Here is an 18931-nt window from a genome sequence, read left to right on the forward strand (position 1 = left end):
AAGGACTGCTATAGAAAACACCCATAGTTATGGAGGAGAGATGGGAAATATGCAGATTGAGGGCCATTAGAAAATTACTAGTCCCTGGGTCTCCCTGGTGGCGCAACAGGGTATGTCGCAGTACTATGAAGCTATGTGCAGAACGAGTTCAATCTGCAGCCAGGAAGATGACCCACATGGCGCAGCACATCTCTCCTGCCTCTCCTGCTGCTCCCCTCAGCAGTGCATTTCAGTCAATCCACCTGTTCTGTTCCCCACTCTCTCTCTGGTGAATCCTCTCACCCCCCTGCACCTCTGGCCTGCACCCCAGTTCTTGAATGTAAAAATAAATAAATCTTTTTAAAAAATTACCAGCCCCTACAAATTAACTCAATCATCCCCTAAAAGTTATTAATTTAATAATAGATAATAATTCCACAAAGGAATGAGCCCCTTCCCAAAAGAAGAACACTGTATCAGTACAATTTCTTCAATGGCAAAATGCAGCCCTCTTGCCTATCTGTGTCTATACAGGTATTTCTTTTCATAAATCTTTTCCCTTTGAAAAGCAGCAGTTTACTTCCCAAGACTGCCCACCTGTGTCTATGCAGGTGCCTCTCTTTTTTCCTTCTCCTTTCCTAATAAACCTGTTCATTAAAAATGTAACCTTCGTCTATTTGTGTCTGTGCAAACATCTTTGTCTCCTAGATAAACTTACTATGTGCCACTGAAAGGGAAACTCTGTAAAACTTTTTTCAGAGGTAACCCAAGGACCCCATTCACTGAGCTTAGTAGCTCATCAGAACAACATCAGTACCTGTCATGAACCTTAAAATAAAATTTAATTCTACATTATCTTTGTAACAGTGTAGGGTAACTAAAAGGTATCAGGTTTTTCTACCCTCCCACCATTAGATTAAATGCATGCCTGCTGGCGGACACCTGGAGTAGGGTGTGGGCATGCATAGGTGGGCACACCTGAGCCAAGAGAGTGGGCATATAAGACCAGGGCAGCAGGGGACAGCATGGTGTGGAGTGCCGCAGAGAACAGTGGAGAACATGAAAACAGCAAAAACAACACGGCTGCTTGAAATGGTGATGAGCATACCAAGTTTGGGATGGTTGCATTACAAACAGCTACATAGTATTTAATTGTGTGGTTTTATTTAATTGTTTTTGTATTGGTGGATATTTATTTCCAATTTTTAGACGTACAACTAATATTATAAAATATTCACTTACATATGCTATTGTGACATTATTTAATTTTATACTAACAATATATTTCTCAAAATTATGAAGTATGCCTCAAGATAACATCTTGCATTACAGGAAACAAGATCAAAGTAAGCAAATTCAAATGCAACTTTTCCTATAATTTTAATAATAGGAATCATAATTTTAGCACTGGTCCCTAATCATTGTAGTGATTATTCTAGTTGATATCAGAGAGAAGGAAATGAAACAATTGCACTTCCACTACAAACTTACCCGGTATGCTGCTTTTTGTACTCAGCAAAGTGGGTCATCATTAAGCTAGTTAATATGCATGTTCTGTATATGTTTGTATATGCAGTCTTGGGTGGGGATCTTTATACCAAATTTAGATATGAATTAGCATACCCCACGCTGTTTGTGAATACACTCATATAAAAACAACCATATATTGTTAAATGTGATAAATATATGAAAACATTATCAAAGAAGTATGAAGGAATTGAGAAAAAGCAAAAATAAGTTCAGCTGGTGACGAGAAACTATCAATGTGAAATGCTATCTTACAGAATCAATCTAAGACTCGGTGTTGGTATCATTTCCAGGAGATCAATTGTCACAGAAAGGAAAATTTCTGCACTATACTAGAAATAGGGGTAAAAAAAATCATTCCGACACTTGTCATAGTGAGGATGGAGGCTTAGAGTAGAAAATTTTAGACAGTGGCATCACAGGACCAGAAACTTGGAGATAGGGGTAGAAATCTTTCTTTTTTTTTTCCCCAAAGATTTATTTATTTATGCATACAATAACTAGGATACCAGCCAGAGGTGCAGGGGGCAGGGGGAGGGGAGACGATTCACCAGAGACAGAGTGGGGAACAGAACAGGCATATCTACTGAAATACATTGCTGAGGGGAGCAGCAGGTGAGGCAGGTGAGGTCTGCTGCACCACGTGGGTAGTTCCTTGGCCTGCTGGGGATCAAACACGTGCTGCAGAGGCTACGGATAGCTTCATATTACTGTGCTACTTAACCCGCTTGTGCCACCAGGGAGGCCCATGGGGGTAGAAATCTTAATGCAGTCATTTAACCAGCTATAGAAATGAAAAGGATTCTAAGGCAAAGGAAATCCCAACAGAGACTGCTATAGAAAACATCTATGGGCACGGACCAGAGGTGGGGATATGGAGATTGAGGGCAATAACAGAATCTCAACTCTTACAAATTAACTCAATTCCACCCTAGAAGTGATTGATTTAACAATAGATAAAAAAGGGCCTCCCCGGTGGCGCAGCGGTTGAGTGCTGGGTTGCGAAGCTGCCTGCAGCCTCTGCAGCGCCGGTTCGATCCCTGGCTGCTCCCTGGCCACCAGAGGAGGGTCCTGCATGGCGCACAGACCTCTCCTGCCGCCCGCTGCTCCCCTAAGCAGTGTACTTCGGTCCTTCTGCCTGCTCTGCTCCCCGCGCTGGCTCTGGTGAATTCTCTCACCCTCCCACGCTTCTGACTGTACCCAGTGCATGTATAAACAAAACAAACAAATAAATAAAAAACATGACTCTATTAAAAAAAAAATAGATAAAAAAAATTTGCAAAGGGATGAATCCCTCCCCCAAAATGGAACACTATATCAAAACAACTCCTGCCCTTGCAAAATGCAGTTCTTGTCCCAAGACTGCTTATAACTCTGCAGGCACCTCTTTTTTCCTTTCTCCTTTTCCTAATAAACCAGTCCTTTTAAAATGCAGCCTTTGCCTGTCTGAGTCTATCCAAATGTTTTTTCTGGGGGCCTCCCTAGTGGCCCAGGAGTTAAGTCTCAGTGCTATATCCTCTAACTCCTAAGTTCAATCCATGGCCAGAGAGCTAACCTACATATGGTGCAGCAGACCTCTCCTTTCTCGCCCGCTGCTCCTCTCAGTAGTGTATTTTAGTAGATCTGCCTGTTCTGTTTCCCACTCTGCCTCTGGTGAATCCTCAAACCCCTGCTTCTCTGGCCTCACCCCAGTTCTTCTTTGCAAAAATAAATTTTTTAAAAAGCATTAAAAAAAAGAAACTCACACTGTGTTGCTGAAAGGGAAACTGCTGAAACTTTTCTCAGTGGTAACACAAGTACCCCACTCAATGAACCCCATCATCTCATCAGAACCCCATCATCACTACTTTAATAAAAAAGAAAATATATATATATATCAGGGTATAAAATCCTTCACACAATAATACTGAATAAAACAATCAGATTGTAAGAGAAATATTTTGTACAACCACAGTAAAATAATAAAATATACCTTGATGGTGACAAAGAAAGAAGAGAAAAAAGAACATGGAGAATCAAATTACTAAATGACTTCTTTTGAGTGATAATATTGTCTTTACCTCTGAAACAAGAACAAAAAATATTTTTAGGTTTGGTAACAAAACTAGAAAAAGATGAGATTTAATTATCAAATTTGAATCTCTCCATGGTCTAAAATCAAACATAGAAAAGTATAGATAACAAATTCAAAGGTGGAAGTACATATTTCCAACTCTTAATTAACAGCTGAAATATTTAAAGAAGGATTTGTACTGAACGACTTTCCCATAAGCAGACTTGCTAATCTCTGCTATTCAAAAACTCAACCCTTCCTCAATACCTTCTCAGGTTTAAATTTATATTGAGTCCGTCTCTTTTGTATGTCCTCCATTTCAAATGGTTGGCTGACTTGCAAACATGGAGGGTTTTTCCCTGGCTTTCTCCTAATTTACTATCAAAATATGCTCGAAATTATTCTAGGAAAGAATATTAATATGAAAATTTGGCACCGAAGAAACTAGCAGCAAACAATCAATGAGCTCCTCCCAACACAATACAAAGTAATCATCAGTCTTATGAAAGCTTGCATTTTTCTAATACACTACATTACCTAAATGTCATGGCAATTAGAATTACTCTTTTACCTTCCATGAATCTGTAGCAACTGTCTCATTGGTGTGCTAATGTAGGGGTAGGCCTTGAGAGTACAATATGCCCTAGTGAATAGCAGTTCCTAACCAAGTCTGGGGCAGCTGATTAAATATTTTATGTAATATACCTAGGGCACAATATACTTCTTTGCACCTGCACACTACTCATTATTAATTCGATTTCACATAATTGTGTTCATCTTTCAGCTCAAAACCTATATTTGATTTTAAAAAATGTATAATTGCCCTTTGGGTATATAGTTAAGCATCACCCAATAGAAAGGAAATATTCCATACAAATTATTTTACACAATTTTAATTTTTAAGTAGAAATAGGTTTTTCATCTTTTGAGTAAAAATAAATTGATATATTATTGCTTTCAGAAAATAAATTTGGAGTGAGGGATCAAATGAAAACACATGAAAGAAAAACACTCAGGCAGAGAATTTGTTTGTAAAATAAAGATTACAAATATTAACAATTTTGTGTATTTTCATTTTAGTGTAAACATCTAAAAATGCTTTTTGATTCAGAATGTTAAGGTAAAAGATTGCAACATAACTTTTTTCCAGTAAATCAATTATATTTTCTCGGCTTAAACAAAGGAAACCAAAACAGAATTTACTTCTACTCTAGAAGCATTATGAAAATCAAAATTTAAAAAACTCATTTTAAAAATATCTCTTTGCACTCAAAATTTTTCCCTTGCACAGTGTACTACAAACATTTAGTAGTAAATTATGAAAAATACTAAGCATGTTTGTGATTTGTGGTCTCTGAGCTATTTTATTTGGCTCATTAATTCAGTATATTGCATCTTTAGTAATTCATGCCTCTAAGAATCATCTTTCACAGTCTGTGAGATCTAGAACCCACATCTACTACCTATCCCAGAGTCCTATTAACCTGCACAAATTTTATGCAGTTTCTAGATGTCTTGTGCTGTCACACTTCACCTCAGTTTTGTTTCTACTAGCAGCAAAAGACTGCTTTCTTACCACACACATGCTCATTTCTTGCCTCTTCTCTTCCTTCTCCCTCATTTCTTCTGCAAACACTGTTTATACACTTTCTGAAATGAAATCCTGGCCCCTCTATTATATGCTACATGATCTTGGCTCTCTGTGCCTCAGTTTCTTTTGCTATAAAATGAGGATAATAAAAACATGCAACTTACGAGGCTATTAAGAAAAATAAATGATCTAACAAACATAAAATAAATAGGCTAGTGACTGGACCAAATATAATAACAATTATTATGGTTGATGTTGTTGTTACTATTATCTATCTTATGCTGCACATCATAAATAGTGATACATTAATGTATATAACTTGACTGTCATAAAAATGTTTTCTAAATATATTGGATGTATATAATTATACAGAAATATCTTTACATTTTAGACAAGTATATCTACACATGAAATTGATGGAATACATAAGTAGTTGGCATGAATGACTGCGTTCTCACAAAAACTTTTTTATTCTTTTGAGAAGTTTTAGTAATATTTTCTTGTAATTGACTTTTCATATGAAGAATTGGCATCTGTGAGATTAACAAATTCACTACATTATCATCTTAGTTGTTCTTTACACATACCAGATCCACTCTGGCTACCAAAGTCTTTGAATTTCCCCTTTCCTATGGGCATAAGAGGATGATTGTATATGAAGACATAATTCTTTTCAGCTTGTTCCAGCACCCTCTTTCACTCATAAATGCTACTTTACCAGTATGACCTTCCTTTATTCAATTTAATGTTTTCATCTCTCTTAATATTACCTGTCATCCTCATTTGCTTTATTTATAATATTAGTATTTATTACTGACATAACATATTCTATCTAATTATCATCTATCTATGTATCTATCATCTATCTACATTAATCATCTACCTATCAATCTACCTCATGGTCTTTTTGTGCCTCCCCTCATTAGGCAGCACATATTTGTATCTGTTCTGTCTACCACTCTCTCTATAGAGGCTTAAACAACGTTTGCTTAGTGGACCATTATTCACTTCCCCTTCACAATTTCACTGCAAGAAGATAGCACAGACCTGTAGCAGCTGTGGGTTCTTTGGCATATCAACTGCAAGGTAATGCTATCTTCTGATATACAGAAGCTCACTACAAAAATCGGTGTAGCCAATAATCACTAATATCTTCAAGTAGCAATGAGCTAATCAAATTAAAGGCATAATGAACATATAGTGTAATGTTTCAGAGACTAAATCATTTCCTGAACAAGTGAAACCCTGGTTCCCATTAACAGATAGAGCATAAAAAAAAAAAAAACCTGTCAAGGTTGAGTGATTTGTTAATACTTTTCTAGATTTATGTTTGTATATGAAGACATAATTCTAGTAACCCAGAGACTGTTCTTGGCAAACTCTTCAGTGTAAATATCAAAGCAATCCCCAGAAAGCTAGATCATTATTGTGAAATATAAGTATGGCAAACTCACTTTTAAATGAATGAATGCCCAGTCCCTTCTCTATTGTCATTAACACAGTTAAATTTTCATGTATCTGTAAATTTAAAATAATAAACTCAATTTAGCAAAAAGTATGGCAGTAGAAAAGGTAGAAACAGGGGGTAGAAAAAGTTATTCTTACAATTCATTATCACACAGGGCAAACAAGTCATTTCTTAGATGATTATTTTATGAATTTTGTTTCAAAACCAACCTAGGGAGAGATATTTTCTAGAAAACATAGATCACAATAATAACAAAGTCTAGAAAGCTCAGGTACTGCGAGTGTCACACAGACAAGACATATTTACACAATTTTCTTAGACTGTCTCAAGAAGTCTTTTAAAGCAATCAGAAACACTACTCCAACAGCAAACTCAGTTTTGATTTTCAAGTTCTTACTAATAAGAAGTATTAAAATAAAATATTTTCTTTTACTGTTGTAAGTATAGAAGCACTTTAGAAATTAGTCATATAATTTTGACATTGGCTTCAGATTCTCCTGGCAAGTTTTTTTAAGGCTACTTTTCATATAATTATGAAATGGAGATTTAATCTGATTATAAGAAGCCCTTCTAAATATAACTGGAATAAGTGAAACCCTTTGCCCCTATAATAAGGGAAGACAAAGCTGACATTAAAAAATATATCCAATAATTGGGATCAAAATGTAAAGTAAACTCATTTATACTTGGAAGAATTTACAAGATTCTGGGAATGAAAAAGCATCCCAGTGACTAACAAATGATGGCTGGAAGGTAGTGGATATTTGAAAAAACAGGAAATGTTGTGATGTCACATTTTATTTTCCGACAACTTTAAATTCAACAACATTTGTAGTCAAATAACCTCTGCAAATTTATTAGTAGAATTAACTAGATGGATTTTTGTTTCTATTTGCAAGTTTCTCTTCTTTTAATATGCTAAATACTGGTAGCATTTTAATTTTAATCAATCAAAATTTAAAATGCATGTTCAATATGGAGTTTAGTCAGTTCTCAAGTAGATCAGTCAATGAATATTTCTCATGGTAGTACTGCAACAATCTGGAATACCAGAAGTAGGTTTTCTGAAAAAGGAACTACAGCAATCTTGGGATATACAGACAAGGGTAAAAACAAACAGAGGTTGAGAACTGGATACAGATGATAACTATGAAAACTGGTTAAAACTAGAGGACTTAGTGCAAAAGTTAAGCACAGTGTGGGAAACACCATACATGAGCAGATCCTAATACAGGACCCAGAAAGAACAGCAGTTATAAAACTGGGCAAACAATAAGTTAAGAATATAGGAAGGAAGTGAGAAGGAAATCAGGGGGTGCCTAGAGCTGAGAAATTATATTGTGGAAAATGTCTATCTAATTTAATGTCTTCTTTGGGTAAATGTAAAACCTACTTTCAGAATTCCCAGAAATAGGTAGGTGAATCCTTGAGGGAAAGACCATTTCAAAATCTTCTATTTAACCCCTAGGGTATACTTAGCACAGCGCCCACTGCATAAGTACTGCTCAAAACATGCTTGTCAAAATAAGTCAGACAAATCATGGACTTCTTGATGTCAGAGTATATCTAATACAGCACTGTACTACTCACAGCCGCCAGCACTGTGCTTGTCACAGCTCGGTGACTATTTGCTAAAGGAATGACAGTGAAGGTAGTCTTCAAATCCTGTTATGAAACATTAATCTTGCAAGGTTTTGAGAGTGTCAATCTGACCTTAGTCTTCTCTAAAATTACTTACAAGGTTTGTAAACCCAAGCTGTTCTGACAGGAGGTTTTCAGTTCTCACTTTCCTTCTATTAAATTCCTGGTTTTCAATGTATGCTTATTTCTCACTACCTCTGTAATATTTGAATTTATTTTCGTTACACTGTTTATCAGAAAGCAAAATAAAATATTAGAATAAGTATTTTCTATCAGTAATTTTAATTTTCTAATCCTCCTATAATTGCCTTATACTTAAGTGTTAGCATTCGAAAGCTACATTGATTGCAAATAATTTCTTGGATTGGAAAGCTGTATACTTGGAAAATGAAACCCAGACCCATGCTCAAACACTGTAGCCCAATGGCAATTTTAGGTCAGTCTTGCAAAACTGAGATTATGAGTCATGTGCTCAATTATGGCTTTAACCAGTTAGTAGTATACACACTCTATCCCTCAACCCAGGATCTATTTAGCAGATACGTATTATTTGCCATAACAGATGACTTAGGGTATAGAGTATAGATGAAAAGAGTAAAAACCCATTTTCACTAAAGAAAAAAAATCCTATCATAGTGATGTTGGAGCAATAGCTTCATTTAAGTAAATATAGCAGCCCACATAAAACAATTAAAACACATTCATTCTGTTCCCACTGAATTCATTAATCTACTAACACATCTTAGAATGGTGAACACAAAAGATTGGCAAAATAATAATTAATAACTTTTCTTCTAAATATATAAATAATACTGCAGATGTTTGCAGCAAATTGGCAGCATACTTTCATAGTAAGGAATCAATAAACCTTGAGGAAATTATGTTACAAAACTCTGTCTAGCTTGTTTATTTGTTTGTTTTACATTCTCTACTGCAATGGACTTTGCTAACTAAAGAATCACCAAAATTTCTTTCACCTTCAAATATTCTAATAATCTCCTAATCATAATATTTGACTCCAATGTATGATTATTTCCTGCCAAAAGTACCCAATTAAGAAGCTCAGCATCATTCCATTTCCATTAGCCTTTAATTTTGACTTTATTATTCCGATTTTTCCTTGTGTCAGGTCTATGAAAAGATCTGACAGTGCCTGCAGGCTGGCTGCACATAAGTCAGCTCGTCTGTGTCGTCAGCCCCCCTTACCAGCCTGTACGAGCACGACTTGGTAAGTGTCAGACAATCACTTGTCAGGTAAGACTCTCACGTGCAGTGAAGCACAGCTGAGCCTCTTTGTAATATGAAAACAAATGATTCACTGACACATAAACCCAGAAAATCAAATAAACCAAACCTAATAGTACACTGTGAGTGCTTCAGTTAGAAAAGACAGCACAGCCTGTCATATTGATTTTAATTAGCAGGTGGAGTAGACTGAAAAGAAGCAAAAGGAACTTACCTTCAACCTTCATAACAACTAGCAATGCTGTATAATCCAAAGGTTTGGGTAGAATGTTTAAGATTTGACCTAGTTTTGTAAGGTCTGTTTCTAAGCCACAAGGTCTAAATTTTCTTTCTCGCTCTCTGTCTCTATCATACACACACAAGGTAGTTTGAATAATTTGATGAAGTGCTGAGCACAGGCATAGCGGTGTTAGAAAATAAATAGTGCAATGTGTCTGGGTGATGCAGGTTGAATTCTGTCCACCTCAAAATTCATATATGGAGTGCAGAATGTTAATACTGAAAAACTAATGATGCACAAACAATTGAAGAAATAAAAATTGGAACTCAACACAAAGTAAGCAGAGGGAATAGAGGAAGGGTGGAAGAAATGGGGTGAAGAGACAGCATATGGGCATAGGGCTTTGATGGAGGCAAAAAGAAAAAAATTCATATGTTGAAAACTTAACACCTAAAATCTCAGAATATTGTGACCTTTACAAATAAGCTCTTTAAATATATAAACAAGTTAAAATAAGGTCATATGTTCCAATATGAAGCCTATTCCAGTATAAAGAAATTTGGGCGCAGGCACTTTCAGAGGTAAGACAATATGGAGATGTGGAGGAGTAGACCATCTACAAGTCAAAGAAGGAGACCTGAAATATATTTTTCTCTCACAACCCTCAGAAGAAGCCATTCTTGCTGACACCTTGATCCTAGACTTTTTGCCTCTAGAACCATGAGAAAATAAATTTCTGTTGTTGAAACCACACTGTGTCATATCTTCCTATGGTATCCATAGCAAACTAACATACTAGGTTGCTACATGATTAATTCTTTACCAACAGTGGGGCTCGACAGTTTTTCCAAATGAGATGGTCTCAACTTGGCGGTCAAAGTACTAATTCCTAATACAGAAAGCATTTCTCTTAGGTACCTTTATTGAGCAGTTGAAGGCAATTTTGTAAGCAAGGCATGTGACCTGAATATTTTGTACTATGACTCTGGTTTAATAACTCCTTGGAAAAATATGTGGGGATTTTAACTTGCCAGCAACTACAGAGTAGATAGCCACACAAGTGACAAAATCTGAACAAATATTCTGACTCGGGAAAAATAACCAAATCAGCGCTAACTGCGGCATACTAAAAGTACTTAACAACTTGATCACCCCCACCATCCAGAAGTTGAAATTGTTCCTCTACTGACGGAATCTGGCTATGACAAAAGAATACCATGGAAGTGATGCTATGCCAAGTCCAGCCTAATCTTCAACAGGACCATTAACTTGTGACCCCCACTTTTGGAAAATGAGTTGCCATGTAAAAACTGCAACTCTTCTGAGACTGTCACACTGTAAGAAGCCCACCTGAGTCCCACAGAGTGAGGGAATGCCTATGTGGACAAACACTGAGTTGCCAGACTTAGAGAAGTTTCCTCAGCTCTTGCAACAACACAGCGATCTTCTTAGTCAAGAAGTAAATCATCATAGTAAGAACTAAGGTCACACATATGTGACCCCAATAAGCAATCCCAGCAGGTGCACAGCTGCTGTCCCAAATGAGGCTCCTGGAACCATGAGACAGAGGTGAACCACGTCCAAGATTTGTGAACAAAATATAAAATGACTATTGTTTTAATGTGCAAAGGTTTGGGTAGTATATTATGCAGAGAAACAGAATTGAAGCAGTCTTTAAAAAGCTACTGTGGTTTTGTAGAAAAGCATTTAAAGGCAAATTTTATGCAGTGTTCTCTAAAGACTATAGTTTTAGATCAAAGATGAAAGCTTTTGCTAATTCTGATAAATGCTGACCAATTCTGAACTCCAGATAAGTGTGAATTTTTATTTTAGTCAGCTTCGCTCTTGGGTCCTGCAGCATTAAATAAAATTTAATGTACAGTAATACAGTATTTGTCTGTAGTTCTTCCTTCAACTTAGGAACTTCTGTGAGGAGAGTTCATTAATGAATGCCGTTTATCATGACCACAGCTCTTTGGCCCCGGAGGACAGCTTAGAGATTATCTAGCTCAGCTTTCTTATATTACACAATAGAAATGAAGGCTCAGAGAGTTTAAATGACTTACTCAATGTCATAGGGCCAATATTTGACTTGGGCAAGATCTCAAATCTCCTGATACCCAGGAGTAGTGCACTCACTTTGCAATATCATTTTTAATATAATTATTTTTTATTAAAGATGATTCTTTCTAGTAATTTCCAGGTCTTAAAAAAAATCCAACAAATTTAACATAAAGATCTACTAAGATCTTCACCTTTGTGCCACAGCAACTTATTGGGTGTATCTGTAAATATGTATAATACCTATCTGCCCATCTGTGCATATATTTTTATGTGTGTATATGACAATTAAGTCTTTGCATGCTATATAAGTGTTATGAGTTAGAGTACAAACCACAGTATTATTGGAAAGAATTTGATTTTGTGGAGATTAGTAAGCTATTAATATAATAAAGCCCAGTTGTATCAGATATTATGGGATGGGGACAAAATGGTCTCTTGGTTTAAACCCAGTCTGCAAAGGCAGACAGCCACGTGCAATCAAAGACGACATGTTTCACCCTGCGATGCTGGCTGCGACTCTACCGATAGCACATGGTGATGTGAGCCATCGGGGACCTCTGTGTAGACTGAAATTACTTCCACATTACAGTGCACACAAAAGAACACAAACCTTATTAAATACAGATTAAGTTCATTATTGTATAAATCCCTCCTTGGTATTGAAGGAATGAACCTAATCCTCTGTCCCAAAATACTAAACATAACACTGATACTACAGTAAAGATAGAGATAATTCCCTCCTCTTTATCTTGGCTCACCTCTGTCATATCAATGAGCCAAACGTGTAATAGCTGTGGCTGGTGTTTGTGAATACTGGGGGCCGCCAGTTAGATTGGGAGTCAGATTCCTCTATCTGGTTAGCTAGACCATCATTCCCGCAAAGTCTTTTTAGACAGACTGGTCTTCACTCAAACGCCCTTCAGTGCAAACTGATCTGGGGTTTCATGTTACAAAGGTCTTGGATGGCAAACATCATGTTTGTGTTCTTCAGCAATTATATTTGACTGAAAACACATTTGTAACTGGCTCTGCACTCAGAGTAGGAACTCCCCAGGGCCAGAATCGACACCTCAGTAATGCTATTCATTTGACACAGGGTTGGAGAACAGTTTGGATTTATACACATCTGCCTTTTTTACAAGGGAATACTTTTTTTTTTTTTCAGGGATGCAGCAGAATATTTTCTCTCTTCAGTGAGGTTATGCATTTGGGCTTTGAGTCAATGCTTTTTCATATGTGTGTTAGAGAGTTTTGTATGAAAGTTTTGTATAAAGTTACCCAGATAAACTTGGTATTTCCTCAAACCTATTATCTCTATCCATCAGGAAAAAAATAGTTTTGATTGATATTTTATATAATTGGAGGAAAGGAAGGGAAATTAAGAATAGTCTCTAGAAAGAAAAAGAGAAAAAAAAGGAAAGACAGAATTTGTGAATAAAGGCTTGGAAACCAAATTAATCTTAGAATTAGACTATGCTCATTTTCCCCTTGTCAGCTGTTTTATTACAGCTAGACATTTTCTCCATCTGATTTTTCCCATAAACTGTAATTGGCACCACAATACAATAGAAGGACATGGACAGATGAGGCCATTTTCCCCCTTATCTAAATTCATGCTCAATGTTCTAACAGCTGGGTTCAAACAAACTGATCAAACAATGGCCTCCTAATCTTTTATTTATTTTTTTTTCAGACATGGGGTAGAAGGCAGATTGCTAGAAACCAGTCATGAATATTAAAATCAACAAATGTTAGAGTAGACAAAACTTCCAAATGATGTTGGCTCTTCCTCCATAAACCAACACAGATATTAAAGGGAAGACACTTCATCAAGGTATTGACATTTTTACAGAAGCATTTTAATTTTATGTCTAGTCATTTATTCTGTTTGTTGGTGTTTGGCTTAGGTAAAAATTGCAGGTATTTCATCAACAGATGTGTCTTCTAGATGGCAAACAAAGAAGGTAGGGTTTTTTTTTTTTTTAGCCTTTATGGGCTAATTTTTACATAGTGAGTGCACATCTCCAAGTCTCTAAACTTCCATGTTTTTAAACAAATGAGGCCAAGAAAAGTGAGCAATAGCAGGGCATTAGGTATGTGTATGCAGGAGGCTGCACACAGAGAAGAGGGGTGCTCTTTCAATCAGGGATCAGTTTCTTGTGTTCATGCAAATGGTTAGCCTAAGGCAACCTGCTTTGTGATTATCCCATCTGTAAAGGCCCTTCCTAACACTTGCCTTCCTTCTATCAGCTATTCTCAGTCTATTAAAATCTTATTAGCTTTATAGATGATCTTAAACACACCCTTTTTAATTATGAAAGCCAGAAATCATTTTTCCCTTCTCTGAATTTTTGTAATTCTTACATCAGAATCAATTAAACTAAAAATGTTCAAGAAGAACATAACATCTTTAAGCCAAAAATCAATATATTTAATTGTATAAATATGAAAAACATGCCACTGGGAAATTTACTGCAATGTACTGTTCATTTTTTAATTAATAATTTTTAAAATTTACTAAGAAAATTAAGTCACCCAATATAAAATAATGCACATATATGAAAAAGTAGCTTACAAAAAATAAATAGAACATAAAAATATTTTTAATTTCACATATTAGAAAGGCATAACTCAAAATGACATTGTGTTCACTTATTACTAATAATTTTAAAATTGATAATGTCTACACTTAACTAAACCATTAAGAAACATGTAGGGTCCTCCCTGGTGGTGCAAGGGGTTAAGAAGCAAACTATGAAGCTATCGGCAGCCACTGAAGCACGAGTTTGATCCCCCGCCAGTGAGTTACCCACATGGCGCAGCAGACCTCTCCTGTCTCAATTGCTGCTCCCCTCAGCAGTGTATTTCAGTTAATCTGCCTGTTCTGTTCCCTACTCTATCTCTGGTGACTCCTCTCCCCCTTTCCCCACACACACACCTCTGGCCTGTACCCCAGTTCTTGTATGTATAAATAAATAAATAGTTAAAAAAAAGTAGGGTACTTAAGAGCACAGATCCCACGGAGGACTGCCTGATTTCATATTCTGGCTCCATCATTTATTATCCAAATGACCTCGACTAAGTGATTTAGCCACTCTATTGTGCATTAGTTCCATTTTTATAAACTATGGGTAATACAGTATCAAATTCATAGGGTGAATGTAAGGATGAAAGGAGTTAAAATACATGTTACATGTTGTATATAATAAATGCCTGGCACAAGCACTGTGGAAGTGTAGCTATTTCTGTTCAGTTTGAGGGAAAAGTTAGTATAACATATGTGCAGAGCAATAGTCATCAACATTTTAAATGTCAACACCCTTTGATTCAAAAACTAAGTTCGTGAAAACTTTCCATTTAGAGTTGCTAGGAAAAGAGTAATGAGATATATAAGGATACTGATTGTAACTTTCTTACACACAATACAACTCTACTCTTTAGGCATATAAATGGGAAGAAATGTTTCATTGGGGTTTGTTTAAATAAGAAACTTATATAATGAATATTATCTAAAATAAGTCTTTCAGAAATGTGAGCGAACTATATAAAATTTATGGAAAGAGTTTTAAAACATGTTATAAGTAAAATAGTTCATGTGTAGCACAGGACCCATAATCCTCTATTTTGTTTAAATAAAAGGACACATGCCCATATAATGTTTGGTGCTTATCTTTAGCTGGAAGAATAAACAGCAAATTAACCATAGTTACTTTTACAGACAATGGTAAGAAGGTAAGAGATTTTTATTACATCATTTTATAACTTTCTTAAATTTCTGAGTCTTTAAATCAAAGATGTCTGATACTTTAATTTTAAAGTTACTAGAGAATATCTGGTAGAGGACATTATGTGTTTCCTTTATTCTTTATAGTTTTCCACATTAAAAAAGTATTTTTAAAGCAAAAATAAACCCACCAAAAGAACATGAATCATAAATTTTAAAAATGTGTTCTATGAGAGAACCACATTTATTATTCTCTCTTAGAAACATAATCCAGTCTATTCAGCTTAAATTTTCATAAGCTAAGAATATATTATGTGATATTATGTACCAAAGGCAGCATGCTAAATTACACATACATTCTGATTACACCTCAAAGGAATATTCATTCTAAGAAATACCAGAGGACTACTTGCAAAGCAAAAGTCATTACATTAGTATAGTCTTATTTCCTTTAATAATTTTACCATAAAATATAAGAAAAATAAGGAAGGTAGTTATGCTTCATCTAATTTTATGGGTATGTCTATTTGAAGCCAATTTCCAACTAGAAAATCAATGAGAAGATGAAATTATTTTGATAATCACAAAATTTATATTTACAGGTATTTGATTACAGATAGCTTTTCATGTCAAACTCAGGATCCATGAAATTTAACTCTTAAGAAATGTAACCACGAGCAGTTTTTAGAACCTCTCTTAACCTTTTAGACTTATTAAAAGGAATATAGCATAAAACTTCTCCTGAGGTTTTTTTGATAATTGAATCAAGCAATATGTTGGTTACAAAAGAAAGAAAGAAGAAAAGGAAATAATTAGCTTAATGTAAAGTATCTATGCAAAAACTTCCAGACCTTTTCCCTTTAAATATATTGATGTTGTCCCAAAGTGCATACAAATTATTCACCATTGTAAGTTACTTACATTCTCCAAATGATAGAATTAGGAGGATCTACAGAACCATCATATTATACATTCGAGGAACAGAGTAAAACTACCTGGGGTAAAAGCAAAAACAGATTAATTATTCTAAAAAGTTTCTATTTGCAGAAGTGTGTCGAGAAAGTAAATCCTAATAGTTCTGATCACAAGGAAAAAGTTTCTTTCCTTTTTATAGCATCTATATAAAAAGGTGGATGTTAACTGAACCTACTGCTATATATTTCACAGAATATGTAAATCAAATCAACAAGCTGTATGCCTTACATGTATACAGTGATATATAGCAATTAGAGCTCAATCAAACTGGAATAAAAAAGGCCTATTCCAAAAATTGCTTTAGGAATTTGATAAACTGATGGAGGTTTGGATGAGAAAGAAAACATACTTTCTTAAAACTTGAGGAGAATTTCAGAAACTGTATCCCAGTGTAACCACTCTCAATGAGTTTGCCATTCATGTTCAAATTTTAACATGTGTATCATAAAATGAGAAGAGGATGGATTTTTTTTCTTTCTGAAAGCAATTGGTTATAAGACTTATACTGATGGTAACAATGGATTCCCCAGACTCTGACAAAAAATAAGATGGGATGATGCAGGTAAAGAATTTGTCAGCATGTTGGATGTCGGGGTGAAGGACACAACATTTTTGTCAGAAATTGTCTTAGTTTCTGGGTTCATTGAAACCAAAGCAAAAGGAAATGTGGGATGGGAATGGTTGGACACAGTAGAAAGTTATCAATGCCCTGCATGTTTTTTCTTTATTGTTTTTCAAAAAATTTGCAACTTTTGAGAGTTTTTATAATAAGGAAATTAAAATATGTTAATGAGCACAACCAAAAATCTGCACTTGATTGTATTCTATTTGAAGTACAGAAACTAGAGCCTTATGAAACAGATTTTCTCAACTGAAAATGCCATATTCACACAGGCATGATTTAAATAAAACTAATTCTTGCATCCCAAGGCAAAAGGGGGAAATAGCTGTCAATCAGAATGTGTTTATTTTTATAAAAATAAAATTAATGAAGGTGTTTTGAAATCAGAACTTTGAGTTATTTTTGGTGTCAAAAAAGAAATTTGGCAAATTGTATAAAATTTCACATTGAGTAGCAGGAGGCCAAGCTGCTGTGTTAAAAATCATTCTCTTAATCTTTTTGTAATTGATTTTTTTAGGCATGGAATCCTTCTCATTTATCAAGATAGGTATTCTCTTAACTGCTTTCTCTGGAACTTCAGTCACTTTCATCTCTAGTAGATCAGCATGTACAAATTATTTTATCAGCAATTATTAAATTTAAATGTTTGAAGACAGCTTGAAGGTAGTATCCACAAGGATTACAGAAGGAAGAAACTGAGGCCCAGAGAATCCTGCAGTTAATGGTTTGGTCAGGACACACACTATTGCCAGCGGTCTCCCAGTCTTATGTCACATCTCCTGTACCTCAAGATTTTATCTAAAGCTTTAAGACAGTTCTTTAAATTCTTTAAATATACACAGTGCCATTTGGAAAACATGTATGTTTGTGAGTCTGGTGAAATTTAGTTTATACTATGAATGCTGAAGAGGTCAATGTCTGCCATTAATTCTTGATGTTAATCTCTTACTGTGCCTCATGTATAAATTAACCTTTTGTCATGAGTATGTGTGTATAGGAAAAGAATGCACATATAGGTGTTGGTAGAGTTAAGATTTCAGGAATCCACTACAAAAGGACCTCTACAGATGAGGGGAAGTTACTATAACGGGATTTTTTTCCATTTATATGAAAAATATGTATAATACTCTGCTGAATCATTTATTTATTCATTCTGCACATATTTATTCAAAAATATCATATGATGAAAATAAAATGTGATGTTTGTAAGGGGTACAGTAGATCTCAGCCCAGGCTGTTATAACAGTATTTCATACATTAGATGGTTTATAAACAACATACATTTGTATCTCACAATTCTAGAGTCTGGGAAATCCAAGACCAATGCAGGGGCAGATTCAGTGTTCATTAGAGGCCTACTTCCAGGTGATGAATGACTAGTCTTTCTCTGTGTTCTCACAGGACAGAAAGGGTGAGGAGACTCCTTTGGTCTCTTTCATAAGGGCACCAATTCTATTCATGAAGGTTTTACTCCCATGACCTAAGCACCTCCCAAGACCTCCATCTCTAAATAGTACCACACTGTGAGGTTAAGATTTCATCAGTTTTGGAGGAATACATGAGCACTGAGTAAAAGAACATAATACGGACCCTCAGGAAACCTTAAAACTAGTCAAATACCAATCTTTGCAAAAATCCATGGGAATTCCCTTTTCCCAGTCCCCAGACTTCCACAAGAAAGTCTGCATACCTTTCCTTATTTCAACCTTTGAGGCATTCTTGCTTTATCAAAATTATTAATCATTATATTTGATTGCTGACTTTATATTTGATTGCTGATTGTTTCCTTTGAAGGAAAATGTTGCTTCCTCTTAACAAGTCC

This window comes from Talpa europaea (genome assembly GCF_964194135.1).
Source record: "Talpa europaea genome assembly, chromosome: 5".
Taxonomy (NCBI): domain Eukaryota; kingdom Metazoa; phylum Chordata; class Mammalia; order Eulipotyphla; family Talpidae; genus Talpa; species Talpa europaea.